This window comes from Pongo pygmaeus, chromosome Y (assembly GCF_028885625.2).
Source record: "Pongo pygmaeus isolate AG05252 chromosome Y, NHGRI_mPonPyg2-v2.0_pri, whole genome shotgun sequence".
Taxonomy (NCBI): domain Eukaryota; kingdom Metazoa; phylum Chordata; class Mammalia; order Primates; family Hominidae; genus Pongo; species Pongo pygmaeus.
The window spans coordinates 20923230-20941611 of record NC_072397.2 but is presented as its reverse complement, the minus strand read 5'-3'; positions in this window follow the sequence as shown (position 1 = coordinate 20941611).

Here is an 18382-nt window from a genome sequence, read left to right as displayed (position 1 = left end):
GGAGTGGAGTAGAGTGGAGTGGGAAGGAAGGGAGATGAGTGGAATGGAGAGGAATGGAATGGAGTGGAGTGGATTGGATTGGAATGAACTGGAATGGAGAGGGATGGAATGAAGTGGAATGGAATGGACTGCAATGGAATTGAATGGAGTGAAATGGAGAGGAGTGGAGTGGAGTGGAATGGAGTGGAAATGAATGGAATGGAGTGGAATGGAAGGGAATGGAGACAAGTGGATAGGAATTGAATGAAGCAGATTGGAGTGGAGTGGAGTGGAGTGGCATGGAATGGAATGAAGTGGAAGGGAATGCAATGGAGTGGAACGTAATGGAATAAAATGGAATGGAGTGGAATGGAGAGGAATGGAGTGGAGTGGAGTGGAATGGAGGGGAGTAAGAGGAAGAGAATGGAATGGAATCGAAAGGAGGGAAGTGCAATTGTGTGGAGTGGAGTGGAGATGAAAGGAGTGGAGTGATGTGGAGTCGAGAGGAAAGGAATGGAATGGAATGGAATGGAGTTAAGTGGAGTGGAATGGAGTGGAAGGTAATGGAGTGGAATGAAAAGGAGTGGATTGGAATGGAGTGGAATGAAATGGAGTGGAATGGAGTGGAGTAGAATGGAGTGGGTTGCAGAGGAGTGGAATGGAGTGGATTGGAAGGGAATGGAATGGAATGTAGTGGAAAGGAATGGAATGGAGTGGATTGAAATTAAATGGAAAGGATTGGAGTGCAGTTGAATGGAGGGGAGTGGAATAAAATGGAGTATAGTGCAGTGGAATGGAGTGGACTGGAGTGGAGATGAGTGGAGTGGACCGAAATGGAATGGAATGAAGTGGAGTGGAATGGTGTGGAGTGGGGTGTAAAGGAATGGAACAGAATGGAATGGAGAGGAATGGAGTGGCATGTAGTGGAGTGGAGTGAAGTGGAAAGGAATGGAATTGAATGGAATTGAATGGAGTGGAGTGGAGTGCAATAGAATGGAGTGGAGTGGAGTGGAATGCAGTGGAGTAGATTTTAGTGGAATGGAGTGTAGTGGAATGGAATGGAATGGCATGGAATGGAATGGAACAGAAGCGGAGATAGTGCGACTGTGCTCCAGGCTATGTGACAGAGTGAGATAACATTGAAAGAAAGGAATGGAATGGAATGGAATGGAGTGGACTGCATGGGAACAGAGTGGAGTGAAGTGGAGTGGCCTGGAATGGAGAGAACTGGAATGAGATGGAATGGAATGGATTGAAATGGAGCGGAGTGAGGTGGAGCGGAATACAGTGCAATGGAAATGAATGCAAGGGGATGGCGTGAAATGGAGTGGAGTGGAATGCAGTTAAGTGCAGAGGAGTGTAAAGCAGTGGAATGCAATTGGATGTAACGTAATGTAGTGGAGTGGACTGGAGTAGAATGGAAGGAAATGGAACGGAGCAGAGCCTAGCAAAGATGAATGGAGTGGAACGGAAAGAAAAGGAACAGAACAGAACGGGAGCTGAGACTGTGCCACTGCACTCCATGCTGAGTGACAGAGTGAGATACTCTCGAAAGAAAGGAAAAGAATGCAATGGAGTACAACAGAACGGAATGGAATGGAATGGAATGGAATGGAATAGAATGGAGTAGAATGGAATGGAATGGAGTGGATTGGAGTGAAGTGGAGTGGAGTGGAATGGAATGGAGAGAAATGGAATTGGATGGAATGGAATGGAATGAACCGGCGTTGATTGAGGTGGAGATGATAGCAGTGGAATGGAGCGGAATGGAATGAGAAGGAGTGGAATTGAGAGGAGAGCATTGCAGCACAGTGGAGGAGTGGAATGGAGTGGAATGGATTTGGATGTAATGGAATGTAATGTAGTGGAGTAGAGTTGAGTGGAACGGAGGAGAATAGAGTAGAATTGAAAGTAATGGAATGGAAAGCAGTGGAAGGGAATGGAATGCAAAGAATGGAGTGGAGTGGAAAGGAGTAGAATGGAATGGAGTGGAACGGAATGGAATGGAATAGAATGGAATGGATTGGAGTGGGAAAGATTGGAGTGCAGTGGAATGGAGTGGAATAGAATGGAGTGGAGTGGAGTGGAGGGAAGAGGAATGGAGTAGAATGGAATGGAATGGAAAGGAATGGAATGGAATGGAGTGGATTGGAAAGGGAGTGGAGTGGAGTAGAATGGATTGGAATGGAATGGAATGGAGTGACGTGGAATAGTTTGGAAAGGAATGGCATGGAATGGAGTAGAGTGGAATGGAGGGGAATGGAATGGAATGGAATTGAGCGGAATGGAGTGGAATGGAGTGGAGTGGAGAGGAATGGAATGGAGTGGAAAGGTCTGAAAGGAGTGGAATGGAGTGGAGTGGAATGCAATGGAGTAGATTGGAATGAAGTGGAAAGGAATGGAATGGAGAGAAGTAGAGTAGAATGGAGTGGATTGGAATGGAGGGGAGCAGAGTGGCGTTAACAGCAGTGGATTCGAATACAGTGGATGGAGTAGAGTGGAAGGGAGTGTAATTATATGGAATGGAATGGATTGGATTGGATTGGAGTGGAAGGGAGTGGAGTGGAGTTGAAAGTAGAGGAATCGAAAGAAGTGGAAAGGAGTGGAGTAGAGTGGATTAGAGTGGATTGGAATGGAATGGAGTGGAGTCTAATGGTGTGGAAACGAATGGAAGGGAGGGGAGTGGAATGGAACGAAATGGAATGGAATGTAGTGGAATGGAGAGGAGTGGAGTGGACTGGAGTGGAATTTAATCGAATGGAGTTTACTGAAGTGGAATGTATTTGAGAGGAGGGTAATGGACAGGAATTGAGTGGAGTGGAGTGGAGTGAAATACATCGGAATGGCATGGAATAGAATGGAATGGAGGGGAGTGGAATGCAGTGGAGTGGAGTCGATTGGAGTGGTGAGGAATAGAACGGAGTGGCCTGGAATGGAGCACAGTGGAATGCAATGGAGTGGAGTGGATTGGAAAGGGGTGGAGTGGAGTGACGATGGGTGAAGTGGAATGGAATGGAGTGGAGTGCAGAGGAGTCTCATGGAATGGAATGGAACGCAATGGAAGCTGAGATTGTACCACTGCGCTCCAGGATGGGTGACAGAGTGTGATACTCTCGAAAGAAAGGAATGGAATGGAATGCAGTGGAATGGAATGGAATGCAATGGGGTGCATTGGAGTAGAGTGGAATGAAGTGAAGTGGATTGGAGTGGAATGGAGAGGAATGGAACGGAATGGAATGGAATGAAGTGGACTGGAGTGGGGTGGAGTTGAGTTCAATGGAATTGAGCGAAATGGAATCAGATGCAGTGAAATGGAGTAGGGAGGAGTGCAGTAGAGTGAAAAGGAGTGCAATGGAGTGGAATGGAATCGGAAGTAATGGAAAGTAGTGGAGTGGATGGAACGGAAAGGAAAGGAGTGGAGCGGAGTGGAATGGAATGGAGCGGGAGGTGGGATGGGGCCACTGCACTCCAGGCTGGCTGACTGAGTGAGATATTCTCGAAATAAAGGAATGGAATGGAATGCCGTAGAATGGAATGGAATGGAGTGGAGTGGAGTGGAATGGAGTGAGTTGGAGCAGAGTGGAATGAAGAATGCAATGGGATGGAAGGGAATTGAATGAAATGCAGTGGAGTGCAGTGGAGTGCATTGCAGTGGAATGGAGCAGAATGGAATGGAAAGGAGTGGAATGGGCAGGAGTGGAGTGCACTGGAGAGGAGAGGTTAGCAATGCAGTGGAATGGAATTGGATGTAATGGAACGTAGAGGAGTGGAGTGGAATGGAGTGGGCCAGAGTGGAATGGAATGGAATGCAATGGAAAGGAATGGAGTGGAATAGAATGGAATGGAATGGAATGGAAAGGAACGGAGTGGAATGAAATGTAGTGGAGTGGAGTGAAATGGAGTGGAATGGAATGGAGTGGAGTGGAGTGGAATGTGATAGAATGGAGAGGAGGGGAATGGAGCAGAATGGAATGGAGGGCAGCGGAATGGAGTGGAGTGGAATGGAATCAAATGGAGTGGAATGGAACAGAGTGGAATGGAATGGAGTGCAATAGACTAGAATTGAGTGTAGTGTAGTGGAATTTAGTGGAATGGACTGAAATGGAGTGGAATGGAATGGAATTGAGAGGAATGGAATGGAATGGAATGGAATGGAAAGGAATAGAATTGAATGGAACGGAATTAAAAGAATGCAATGGAATGCAATGGAATAGAATGCAATGGAATGTATAGTTGACATGTAATATGAGCTGAGATTGTGACACTGCCCTCCAGCCAGGGTGACATAGTGATATCCTGTCGTAAGAAGTGAATGGAATGCAATGGAGTGAAATGGAATGGAAAGAAATGGAATGGAGTGGAGTGGAAGGGAATGGAGTGGAATGGAAGCGAATGCAGTGGAGTGGAGCGGGGTGGAGTGGAATGAAGTGGAGTGCAGTGGACTGTAATGGCATTGAGTGGAAAGAAGTAGAGTGGAATGGAGTGGAATGGAATGGACTGGCATAGAATGGAGTGTAATTGAATGCAATGGAGTGGATTGGAAAGGAATAGAAAGGAGTAGAGTGGAGTAGAGTGGTGTGGAGTGGAGTGGAATGGAGCTGAATGTACTTCAAAGGAGTACAATGGAATGGAACGGAGTGGAATGGAATGGAATGATATGAGGTGGATTGGAGTGGAATGTAGTGGAGTGGAATGGAATGGAATAGAATGGAATGGAGTAGAGTGTAACGGAATGCAGTGGCGATAAGTGGAGTGGAATGGAATGCATTGGAGTAGAGTGGAGTGGAATGGAATGGAATGGAGTGGAGAGGAGGGGAGTGGAGTGGAATGGAATTGAGTGAAGTGGAGTGCAGTTGAATGGAATATCGTGGTGTGGAGTGGAGTGGAAGTGAATGGAGTGAATAGGAGTGGAATTAAATGAAATGGAATGGAGTGGAGAGAAACGCAGTTGATTGGAGTGGAGTGGAGTGGAAAGGAATGGAAAGGAGTGGGATGGAGTCTTATGGATTGGAGTGGAATGGAGTGGAATGGAATGAAGTGGAAAGGAGTGGAACGGAGTGAAATTGAATTTAGTGGACTGGAGTGGAATGGAGTTAAATGGAATGGAATGGAATGGAGTGGAATGGAATGGAATGGAGTGGAGTGGAGAGGAGTGGAATGGATTGGAGTGAAGTGGAGTGGAATGGAATTGAGTGGAGCGGACAGGAAAGGAATGGAATGGAGTGGAGTGGAATGGCAAGGAATGGAGTGGAATGGAATGGATAGAAGTGGAGTGGAGTGGAGTGGATTGGAGTGTAGTGGAAGGGAATGGAGTGCAGTGTAATGGACTGGAATGGAGCAGAGCAGAATGGAGTGGACTGGAGTGGAGTGGAATGGAATGGGATGGAATGGAATGGGAGCTGCGATTTTACCAGTGTGCTCTAGGCAGGGTGACTGAGTGTCATACTCTCAAAAGAAAGGAATGGAATGGAACGCAGTGGAATGGAATGGAACAGAGTGGACATTAGTGGAGTGGAATGTGGAGGAATGGAATGAAATGGAACGTAATGGCATGAATTGGAGTGGTGTGGGGTGGAATGGATTATAGTGGAATGGGGTGGAAAGGAATGGGATGGAGTGGAATGGAGTGCAGTGGAGTGGAACGGAGTTGAATGGCCTAGAATTGAGTGGACAGTAGTGGAATGGAATGGAATGGAATGGAATCCATTGTAATAGAATATAATACAATGGAAAGTTGAGATGTAGTGTGAGCTGAGATTGTGCCACTGCACTCCAGACTGGGTGACACGTTATATCCTGTGGATAGAAAGGAATGGAATGCAATAGAGTGAAATGGAATGGAGTGGAATGGAATTGAATGGAATGGAGTGGAGTGGAGTGGAGTGAAGTCGAATGGAGACGAATGGAATGGGACGGAGTGGAATGGAACGGAGTGGAGTGGAGTATCGTGGAGTGAAATAGAATGGAATGCAATGGGTTGGAATGGAATGCAATGGACTGCTGAAAGGAAATGTGAGCTGTTATTGTTCCACTGCACTCCAGCCTTTGTGACGGAATGAAATCCTGTGGAAAAAAAGGATTGGAATGGAATGGAATGGAATGGAATGGAATGGAATGGAGTGGAATGGAATGGAGAGGAGTGTAGTGGTGTGGAGTGAAATGGAGTGGAGTGTCGTGGAGGAGAGTGGAATGGAGTGGAATGGAATGAAGAGGAAACGAATGGAGTGGAGTGGAATGGAACGGAGTGGAGTGGAATGGAACGGAGTGGAGTGGAATGGAATCCAATGGAATGAAATGGAATTGAATCGAATGGAATGAAGAAATATGTGCAGTGATTTGGCCACTGCGCTGGAGCCTGCGTGACAGAGGGAGATCCTGTCGATAAAACAGAGTGGAATGGAAGGGATTGGAATGGAATGGAATGGAACGTATTGGAGTGGAGTGGAGTGGAATTGAGTGGAGTGGAGTGCACTGGAATGGAATGGAATGCAATGGAATGTAATGGAATGATGAAATGATATGTGAGCTTAGATTGTGCCACTGCACTCCACGCTGGGTGACAGAGTGAGATACTCTTGAAAGAAAGAAATGGAATGGAAAGAATTTTTAATTGGGTGGATTCGAGTGGACTGAAGTAGAGTGCAGTGGAATGGAGAGGAATGGAATGGAATGGAATCGGATGTAAAGGAATGGAATGATGTGGAGTGGAGTGGTGAGGAGTGTAGTGCTGTGGAATGGAGCAGAAAGTAATGGGATGGTGTGGAGTGGAGTGCAGTGCAGTGGAGTGGAGAGGAGTGCAATGGCGTGGAATGGAATCGGATGTAAAGGAACGTACTGGAGTGGAGTGGAGTGGAAAGGAGTGGAATGGAATGGAATTGAATGTAATGGAAAGCAAAGGAATGGAATGCGATGCAATGGAATTTAATGCAATAGAATGCAGTTCAATAGAGAGTTGACATGTAATGTGAGCTGAGATTGTGCCTAAGCTCTCCAGGCTGTTTGACACAGTGATATCGTGTCGAAAGAATGGAGTGGAATGCAGTGGTGTGAAATGGAATGGAATGTAGTGGACAGGAGTAGAATGGAGTGGAGTGAAGAGGAACAGAGTGGAATGGAATGGGATGCAGTGGAATGGAATGCAGTGGAGTGGAGTGAAATAGAAAGAAATGGAATGGGATGGAATGGAATGCAATGGAATGGAGAAGAGAAATGTGAGCTGAGATTGTGTGACTACACTCCAGCCTTAGTGACCGAGAGAGATTCTGTGGAAGGATAGAACTGATTTCAAAGGAGTGGAATGGAAGGGAATGTAGTACAGTGGAGTAGAGTGGAATGGAGTGAAACAGAATAGAATGGAGTGGAATGCAATGGAATGGAATGGAATGGAGTGGAGTGGAATAGAGAGGAGTGCACTGCAATGGAGTGGAGTGGAGTGGAAGGGAGTGGAATGCAATGGAATGTAGTGGAGTGCAGTGGAGTGGAATGGAATGGAGTGGACAGGATTGGAAGGTGTAGAGTGGACTGGAATGGAATAGAATGGAACAGAATGCAGTGGAGTGGAGGGGAGTGGAGGTGAGTGGAGTGGCATGGAGTGGAATGGAATGGAATGGAGTGAAATGGAATCCAATGGGGTGGAATGGAGTGGAGTGGAGTGGAGTGGAATGGAGAGGAGTCGAATGGAATGGAAGGGAATGCAACGGAACGCAGTGGTGTGGATTGGAAAGCAGTGAAATGGAGTACTATGGAATCTAAAGGAGTGGAGTAGAGTCTAGTGGAGTGGAATGGAATGGAACCAAATGGAATGGAATGGCACGGAATGGAGTGGAGTAGAGTGGAGTGGGAAGGAAGGGAGATGAGTGGAATGGAGAGGAATGGAATGGAGTGGAGTGGATTGGATTGGAATGAACTGGAATGGAGAGGGATGGAATGAAGTGGAACGGAATGGACTGCAATGGAATTGAATGGAGTGAAATGGAGAGGAGTGGAGTGGAGTGGAATGGAGTGGAAATGAATGGAATGGAGTGGAATGGAAGGGAATGGAGACAAGTGGATAGGAATTGAATGAAGCAGTTTGGAGTGGAGTGGAGTGGAGTGGCATGGAATGGAATGAAGTGGAAGGGAATGCAATGGAGTGGAATGTAATGGAATAAAATGGAATGGAGTGGAATGGAGAGGAATGGAGTGGAGTGGAGTGGAATGGAGGGGAGTAAGAGGAAGAGAATGGAATGGAATCGAAAGGAGGGAAGTGCAATTGTGTGGAGGGGAGTGGAGATGAAAGGAGTGGAGTGATGTGGAGTCGAGAGGAAAGGAATGGAATGGAATGGAATGGAGTTAAGTGGAGTGGAATGGAGTGGAAGGTAATGGAGTGGAATGAAAAGGAGTGGATTGGAATGGAGTGGAATGGAATGGAGTGGAATGGAGTGGAGTACAATGGAGTGGGTTGCAGAGGAGTGGAATGGAGTGGAATGGAAGGGAATGGAATGGAATGTAGTGGAAAGGAATGGAATGGAGTGGATTGAAATTAAATGGAAAAGATTGGAGTGCAGTTGAATGGAGGGGAGTGGAATAAAATGGAGTATAGTGCAGTGGAATGGAGTGGACTGGAGTGGAGATGAGTGGAGTGGACAGAAATGGAATGGAATGGAGTGGAGTGGAATGGTGTGGAGTGGGGTGGAAAGGAATGGAACAGAATGGAATGGAGAGGAATGGAGTGGCATGTAGTGGAGTGGAGTGAAGTGGAAAGGAATGGAATTGAATGGTATTGAATGGAGTGGATTGAAGTGCAATAGAATGGAGTGGAGTGGAGTGGAATGCAGTGGAGTAGAGTTTAGTGGAATGGAGTGTAGTGGAATGGAATGGAATGGCATGGAATGGAATGGAACAGAAGCGGAGATAGTGCGACTGTGCTCCAGGCTATGTGACAGAGTGAGATAACATTGAAAGAAAGGAATGGAATGGAATGGAATGGAGTGGACTGCATGGGAACAGAGTGGAGTGAAGTGGAGTGGCCTGGAATGGAGGGAACTGGAATGAGATGGAATGGAATGGATTGAAATGGAGCGGAGTGAGGTGGAGCGGAATACAGTGCAATGGAGATGAATGCAAGGGGATGGCGTGAAATGGAGTGGAGTGGAATGCAGTTAAGTGTAGAGGAGTGTAAAGCAGTGGAATGCAATTGGATGTAACGGAATGTAGTGGAGTGGACTGGAGTAGAATGGAAGGAAATGGAACGGAGCAGAGCCTAGCAGAGCTGAATGGAGTGGAACGGAAAGAAAAGGAACAGAACAGAACGGGAGCTGAGACTGTGCCACTGCACTCCATGCTGAGTGACAGAGTGAGATACTTTCGAAAGAAAGGAAAAGAATGCAATGGAGTACAACAGAAAGGAATGGAATGGAATGGAATGGAATGGAATAGAATGGAGTAGAATGGAATGGAATGGAGTGGATTGGAGTGAAGTGGAGTGGAGTGGAATGGAATGGAGAGAAATGGAATGGGATGGAATGGAATGGAATGAACCGGCGTTGATTGAGGTGGAGAGGATAGCAGTGGAATGGAGCGGAATGGAATGAGAAGGAGTGGAATTGAGAGGAGAGCATTGCAGCAAAGTGGAGGAGTGGAATGGAGTGGAATGGATTTGGATGTAATGGAATGTAATGGAGTGTAGTAGAGTTGAGTGGAACGGAGGAGAATAGAATAGAATTGAAAGTAATGGAATGGAAAGCAGTGGAAGGGAATGGAATGCAAAGAATGGAGTGGAGTGTAAAGGAGTAGAATGGAATGGAGTGGAACGGAATGGAATGGAATAGAATGGAATGGATTGGAGTGGGAAAGATTGGAGTGCAGTGGAATGGAGTGGAATAGAATGGAGTGGAGTGGAGTGGAGGGAAGAGGAATGGAGTAGAATGGAATGGAATGGAAAGGAATGGAATGGAATGGAGTGGATTGGAAAGGGAGTGGAGTGGAGTAGAATGGATTGGAATGGAATGGAATGGAGTGACGTGGAATAGTTTAGAAAGGAATGGCATGGAATGGAGTAGAGTGGAATGGAGGGGAATGGAATGGAATGGAATTGAGCGGAATGGAGTGGAATGGAGTGGAGTGGAGAGGAATGGAATGGAGTGGAAAGGTCTGAAAGGAGTGGAATGGAGTGGAGTAGAATGCAATGGAGTAGATTGGAATGAAGTGGAAAGGAATGGAATGGAGAGAAGTAGAGTAGAATGGAGTGGATTGGAATGGAGGGGAGCAGAGTGGCGTTAACAGCAGTGGATTGGAATACAGTGGATGGAGTAGAGTGGAAGGGAGTGTAATTAAATGGAATGGAATGGATTGGATTGGATTGGAGTGGAAGGGAGTGGAGTGGAGTTGAAAGTAGAGGAATCGAAAGAAGTGGAAAGGAGTGGAGTAGAGTGGATTAGAGTGGATTGGAATGGAATGGAGTGGAGTGGAATGGTGTGGAAACGAATGGAAGGGAGGGGAGTGGAATGGAACGAAATGGAATGGAATGTAGTGGAATGGAGAGGAGTGGAGTGGACTGGAGTGGAATTTAATTGAATGGAGTTTACTGAAGTGGAATGTATTTGAGAGGAGGGTAATGGACAGGAATTGAGTGGAGTGGAGTGGAGTGAAATACATCGGAATGGCATGGAATTGAATGGAATGGAGGGGAGTGGAATGCAGTGGAGGGGAGTCGATTGGAGTGGTGAGGAATAGAACGGAGTGGCCTGGAATGGAGCACAGTGGAATGCAATGGAGTGGAGTGGATTGGAAAGGGGTGGAGTGGAGTGACGATGGGTGAAGTGGAATGGAATGGAGTGGAGTGCAGAGGAGTCTCATGGAATGGAATGGAACGCAATGGAAGCTGAGATTGTACCACTGCGCTCCAGGATGGGTGACAGAGTGTGATACTCTCGAAAGAAAGGAATGGAATGGAATGCAGTGGAATGGAATGGAATGCAATGGGGTGCATTGGAGTGGAGTGGAATGAAGTGAAGTGGATTGGAGTGGAATGGAGAGGAATGGAACGGAATGGAATGGAATGAAGTGGACTGGAGTGGGGTGGAGTTGAGTTCAATGGAATTGAGCGAAATGGAATCAGATGCAGTGAAATGGAGTAGGGAGGAGTGCAGTAGAGTGAAAAGGAGTGCAATGGAGTGGAATGGAATCGGAAGTAATGGAAAGTAGTGGAGTGGATGGAACGGAAAGGAAAGGAGTGGAGCGGAGTGGAATGGAACGGAGCGGGAGGTGGGATGGGGCCACTGCACTCCAGGCTGGCTGACTGAGTGAGATATTCTCGAAATAAAGGAATGGAATGGAATGCCGTAGAATGGAATGGAATGGAGTGGAGTGGAGTGGAATGGAGTGAGTTGGAGCAGAGTGGAATGAAGAATGCAATGGGATGGAAGGGAATTGAATGAAATGCAGTGGAGTGCAGTGGAGTGCATTGCAGTGGAATGGAGCAGAATGGAATGGAAAGGAGTGGAATGGGCAGGAGTGGAGTGCACTGGAGAGGAGAGGTTAGCAATGCAGTGGAATGGAATTGGATGTAATGGAACGTAGAGGAGTGGAGTGGAATGGAGTGGGCCAGAGTGGAATGGAATGGAATGCAATGGAAAGGAATGGAGTGGAATAGAATGGAATGGAATGGAATGGAAAGGAACGGAGTGGAATGAAATGTAGTGGAGTGGAGTGAAATGGAGTGGAATGGAATGGAGTGGAGTGGAGTGGAATGTGATAGAATGGAGAGGAGGGGAATGGAGCAGAATGGAATGGAGTGCAGCGGAATGGAGTGGAGTGGAATGGAATCAAATGGAGTGGAATGGAACAGAGTGGAATGGAATGGAGTGCAATAGACTAGAATTGAGTGTAGTGTAGTGGAATTTAGTGGAATGGACTGAAATGGAGTGGAATGGAATGGAATTGAGAGGAATGGAATGGAATGGAATGGAATGGAAAGGAATAGAATTAAATGGAATGGAATTAAAAGAATGTAATGGAATGCAATGGAATAGAATGCAATGGAATGTATAGTTGACATGTAATATGAGCTGAGATTGTGACACTGCCCTCCAGCCAGGGTGACATAGTGATATCCTGTCGTAAGAAGTGAATGGAATGCAATGGAGTGAAATGGAATGGAAAGAAATGGAATGGAGTGGAGTGGAAGGGAATGGAGTGGAATGGAAGCGAACGCAGTGGAGTGGAGCGGGGTGGAGTGGAATGAAATGGAATGCAGTGGACTGTAATCGCATGGAGTGGAAAGAAGTAGAGTGGAATGGAGTGGAATGGAATGGACTGGCATAGAATGGAGTGTAATTGAATGCAATGGAGTGGATTGGAAAGGAATAGAAAGGAGTAGAGTGGAGTAGAGTGGTGAGGAGTGGAGTGGAATGGAGCTGAATGTACTTCAATGGAGTACAATGGAATGGAACGGAGTGGAATGGAATGGAATGATATGAGGTGGATTGGAGTGGAATGTAGTGGAGTGGAATGGAATGGAATAGAATGGAATGGAGTAGAGTGTAACGGAATGCAGTGGCGATAAGTGGAGTGGAATGGAATGCATTGGAGTAGAGTGGAGTGGAATGGAATGGAATGGAGTGGAGAGGAGGGGAGTGGAGTGGAATGGAATTGAGTGAAGTGGAGTGCAGTTGAATGGAATATCGTGGTGTGGAGTGGAGTGGAAGTGAATGGAGTGAATAGGAGTGGAATTAAATGAAATGGAATGGAGTGGAGAGAAACGCAGTTGATTGGAGTGGAGTGGAGTAGAAAGGAATGGAAAGGAGTGGGATGGAGTCTTATGGATTGGAGTGGAATGGAGTGGAATGGAATGAAGTGGAAAGGAGTGGAACGGAGTGAAATTGAATTTAGTGGACTGGAGTGGAATGGAGTTAAATGGAATGGAATGGAATGGAGTGGAATGGAATGGAATGGAGTGGAGTGGAGAGGAGTGGAATGGATTGGAGTGAAGTGGAGTGGAATGGAATTGAGAGGAGCGGAGAGGAAAGGAATGGAATGGAGTGGAGTGGAATGGCAAGGAATGGAGTGGAATGGAATGGATAGAAGTGGAGTGGAGTGGAGTGGATTGGAGTGTAGTGGAAGGGAATGGAGTGCAGTGTAATGGACTGGAATGGAGCAGAGCAGAATGGAGTGGACTGGAGTGGAGTGGAATGGAATGGGATGGAATGGAATGGGAGCTGCGATTTTACCAGTGTGCTCTAGGCAGGGTGACTGAGTGTCATACTCTCAAAAGAAAGGAATGGAATGGAACGCAGTGGAATGGAATGGAACAGAGTGGACATTAGTGGAGTGGAATGTGGAGGAATGGAATGAAATGGAACGTAATGGCATGAATTGGAGTGGTGTGGGGTGGAATGGATTATAGTGGAATGGGGTGGAAAGGAATGGGATGGAGTGGAATGGAGTGCAGTGGAGTGGAACGGAGTTGAATGGCCTAGAATTGAGTGGACAGCAGTGGAATGGAATGGAATGGAATGGAATGGAATCCATTGTAATAGAATATAATACAATGGAAAGTTGAGATGTAGTGTGAGCTGAGATTGTGCCACTGCACTCCAGACTGGGTGACACGTTATATCCTGTGGATAGAAAGGAATGGAATGCAATAGAGTGAAATGGAATGGAGTGGAATGGAATTGAATGGAATGGAGTGGAGTGGAGTGGAGTGAAGTCGAATGGAGACGAATGGAATGGGACGGAGTGGAATGGAACGGAGTGGAGTGGAGTATCGTGGAGTGAAATAGAATGGAATGCAATGGGTTGGAATGGAATGCAATGGACTGCTGAAAGGAAATGTGAGCTATTATTGTTCCACTGCACTCCAGCCTTTGTGACGGAATGAAATCCTGTGGAAAAAAAGGATTGGAATGGAATGGAATGGAATGTAATGGAATGGAATGGAATGGAATGGAATGGAGAGGAGTGTAGTGGTGTGGAGTGAAATGGAGTGGAGTGTCGTGGAGGAGAGTGGAATGGAGTGGAATGGAATGAAGAGGAAAGGAACGGAGTGGAGTGGAATGGAACGGAGTGGAGTGGAATGGAACGGAGTGGAGTGGAATGGAATCCAATGGAATGAAATGGAATTGAATCGAATGGAATGAAGAAATATGTGCAGTGATTTGGCCACTGCGCTGGAGCCTGCGTGACAGAGGGAGATCCTGTCGATAAAACAGAGTGGAATGGAAGGGATTGGAATGGAATGGAATGGAACGTATTGGAGTGGAGTGGAGTGGAATTGAGTGGAGTGGAGTGCACTGGAATGGAATGGAATGCAATGGAATGTAATGGAATGATGAAATGATATGTGAGCTTAGATTGTGCCACTGCACTCCACGCTGGGTGACAGAGTGAGATACTCTTGAAAGAAAGAAATGGAATGGAAAGAATTTTTAATTGGGTGGATTCGAGTGGACTGAAGTAGAGTGCAGTGGAATGGAGAGGAATGGAATGGAATGGAATCGGATGTAAAGGAATGGAATGATGTGGAGTGGAGTGGTGAGGAGTGTAGTGCTGTGGAATGGAGCAGAAAGTAATGGGATGGTGTGGAGTGGAGTGCAGTGCAGTGGAGTGGAGAGGAGTGCAATGGCGTGGAATGGAATCGGATGTAAAGGAACGTACTGGAGTGGAGTGGAGTGGAAAGGAGTGGAATGGAATGGAATTGAATGTAATGGAAAGCAAAGGAATGGAATGCGATGCAATGGAATTTAATGCAATAGAATGCAGTTCAATAGAGAGTTGACATGTAATGTGAGCTGAGATTGTGCCTAAGCTCTCCAGGCTGTTTGACACAGTGATATGGTGTCGAAAGTATGGAGTGGAATGCAGTGGTGTGAAATGGAATGGAATGTAGTGGACAGGAGTAGAATGGAGTGGAGTGAAGAGGAACAGAGTGGAATGGAATGGGATGCAGTGGAATGGAATGCAGTGGAGTGGAGTGAAATAGAAAGAAATGGAATGGGATGGAATGGAATGCAATGGAATGGAGAAGAGAAATGTGAGCTGAGATTGTGTGACTACACTCCAGCCTTAGTGACCGAGAGAGATTCTGTGGAAGGATAGAACTGATTTCAAAGGAGTGGAATGGAAGGGAATGTAGTACAGTGGAGTAGAGTGGAATGGAGTGAAACAGAATAGAATGGAGTGGAATGCAATGGAATGGAATGGAATGGAGTGGAGTGGAATAGAGAGGAGTGCACTGCAATGGAGTGGAGTGGAGTGGAAGGGAGTGGAATGCAATGGAATGTAGTGGAGTGCAGTGGAGTGGAATGGAATGGAGTGGACAGGATTGGAAGGTGTAGAGTGGACTGGAATGGAATAGAATGGAACAGAATGCAGTGGAGTGGAGGGGAGTGGAGGTGAGTGGAGTGGCATGGAGTGGAATGGAATGGAATGGAGTGAAATGGAATCCAATGGGGTGGAATGGAGTGGAGTGGAGTGGAGTGGAATGGAGAGGAATCGAATGGAATGGAAGGGAATGCAACGGAACGCAGTGGTGTGGATTGGAAAGCAGTGAAATGGAGTACTATGGAATCTAAAGGAGTGGAGTGGAGTCTAGTGGAGTGGAATGGAATGGAACCAAATGGAATGGAATGGCACGGAATGGAGTGGAGTAGAGTGGAGTGGGAAGGAAGGGAGATGAGTGGAATGGAGAGGAATGGAATGGAGTGGAGTGGATTGGATTGGAATGAACTGGAATGGATAGGGATGGAATGAAGTGGAACGGAATGGACTGCAATGGAATTGAATGGAGTGAAATGGAGAGGAGTGGAGTGGAGTGGAATGGAGTGGAAATGAATGGAATGGAGTGGAATGGAAGGGAATGGAGACAAGTGGATAGGAATTGAATGAAGCAGATTGGAGTGGAGTGGAGTGGAGTGGCATGGAATGGAATGAAGTGGAAGGGAATGCAATGGAGTGGAATGTAATGGAATAAAATGGAATGGAGTGGAATGGAGAGGAATGGAGTGGAGTGGAGTGGAATGGAGGGGAGTAAGAGGAAGAGAATGGAATGGAACCGAAAGGAGGGAAGTGCAATTGTGTGGAGGGGAGTGGAGATGAAAGGAGTGGAGTGATGTGGAGTCGAGAGGAAAGGAATGGAATGGAATGGAATGGAGTTAAGTGGAGTGGAATGGAGTGGAAGGTAATGGAGTGGAATGAAAAGGAGTGGATTGGAATGGAGTGGAATGGAATGGAGTGGAATGGAGTGGAGTAGAATGGAGTGGGTTGCAGAGGAGTGGAATGGAGTGGATTGGAAGGGAATGGAATGGAATGTAGTGGAAAGGAATGGAATGGAGTGGATTGAAATTAAATGGAAAGGATTGGAGTGCAGTTGAATGGAGGGGAGTGGAATAAAATGGAGTATAGTGCAGTGGAATGGGGTGGACTGGAGTGGAGATGAGTGGAGTGGACCGAAATGGAATGGAATGAAGTGCAGTGGAATGGTGTGGAGTGGGGTGTAAAGGAATGGAACAGAATGGAATGGAGAGGAATGGAGTGGCATGTAGTGGAGTGGAGTGAAGTGGAAAGGAATGGAATTGAATGGAATTGAATGGAGTGGAGTGGAGTGCAATAGAATGGAGTGGAGTGGAGTGGAATGCAGTGGAGTAGATTTTAGTGGAATGGAGTGTAGTGGAATGGAATGGAATGGCATGGAATGGAATGGAACAGAAGCGGAGATAGTGCGACTGTGCTCCAGGCTATGTGACAGAGTGAGATAACATTGAAAGAAAGGAATGGAATGGAATGGAATGGAGTGGACTGTATGGGAACAGAGTGGAGTGAAGTGGAGTGGCCTGGAATGGAGAGAACAGGAATGAGATGGAATGGAATGGATTGAAATGGAGCGGAGTGAGGTGGAGCGGAATACAGTGCAATGGAAATGAATGCAAGGGGATGGCGTGAAATGGAGTGGAGTGGAATGCAGTTAAGTGCAGAGGAGTGTAAAGCAGTGGAATGCAATTGGATGTAACGCAATGTAGTGGAGTGGACTGGAGTAGAATGGAAGGAAATGGAACGGAGCAGAGCCTAGCAGAGATGAATGGAGTGGAACGGAAAGAAAAGGAACAGAACAGAACGGGAGCTGAGACTGTGCCACTGCACTCCATGCTGAGTGACAGAGTGAGATACTCTCGAAAGAAAGGAAAAGAATGCAATGGAGTACAACAGAACGGAATGGAATGGAATGGAATGGAATGGAATAGAATGGAGTAGAATGGAATGGAATGGAGTGGATTGGAGTGAAGTGGAGTGGAGTGGAATGGAATGGAGAGAAATGGAATGGGATGGAATGGAATGGAATGAACCGGCGTTGATTGAGGTGGAGATGATAGCAGTGGAATGGAGCGGAATGGAATGAGAAGGAGTGGAATTGAGAGGAGAGCATTGCAGCACAGTGGAGGAGTGGAATGGAGTGGAATGGATTTGGATGTAATGGAATGTAATGGAGTGGAGTAGAGTTGAGTGGAACGGAGGAGAATAGAGTAGAATTGAAAGTAATGGAATGGAAAGCAGTGGAAGGGAATGGAATGCAAAGAATGGAGTGGAGTGGAATGGAGTAGAATGGAATGGAGTGGAACGGAATGGAATGGAATAGAATGGAATGGATTGGAGTGGGAAAGATTGGAGTGCAGTGGAATGGAGTGGAATAGAATGGAGTGGAGTGGAGGGAAGAGGAATGGAGTAGAATGGAATGGAATGGAAAGGAATGGAATGGAATGGAGTGGATTGGAAAGGGAGTGGAGTGGAGTAGAATGGATTGGAATGGAATGGAATGGAGTGACGTGGAATAGTTTGGAAAGGAATGGCATGGAATGGAGTAGAGTGGAATGGAGGGGAATGGAATGGAATGGAATTGAGCGGAATGGAGTGGAATGGAGTGGAGTGGAGAGGAATGGAATGGAGTGGAAAGGTCTGAAAGGAGTGGAATGGAGTGGAGTGGAATGCAATGGAGTAGATTGGAATGAAGTGGAAAGGAATGGAATGGAGAGAAGTAGAGTAGAATGGAGTGGATTGGAATGGAGGGGAGCAGAGTGGCGTTAACAGCAGTGGATTGGAATACAGTGGATGGAGTAGAGTGGAAGGGAGTGTAATTATATGGAATGGAATGGATTGGATTGGATTGGAGTGGAAGGGAGTGGAGTGGAGTTGAAAGTAGAGGAATCGAAAGAAGTGGAAAGGAGTGGAGTAGAGTGGATTAGAGTGTATTGGAATGGAATGGAGTGGAGTGGAATGGTGTGGAAACGAATGGAAGGGAGGGGAGTGGAATGGAACGAAATGGAATGGAATGTAGTGGAATGGAGAGGAGTGGAGTGGACTGGAGTGGAATTTAATCGAATGGAGTTTACTGAAGTGGAATGTATTTGAGAGGAGGGTAATGGACAGGAAT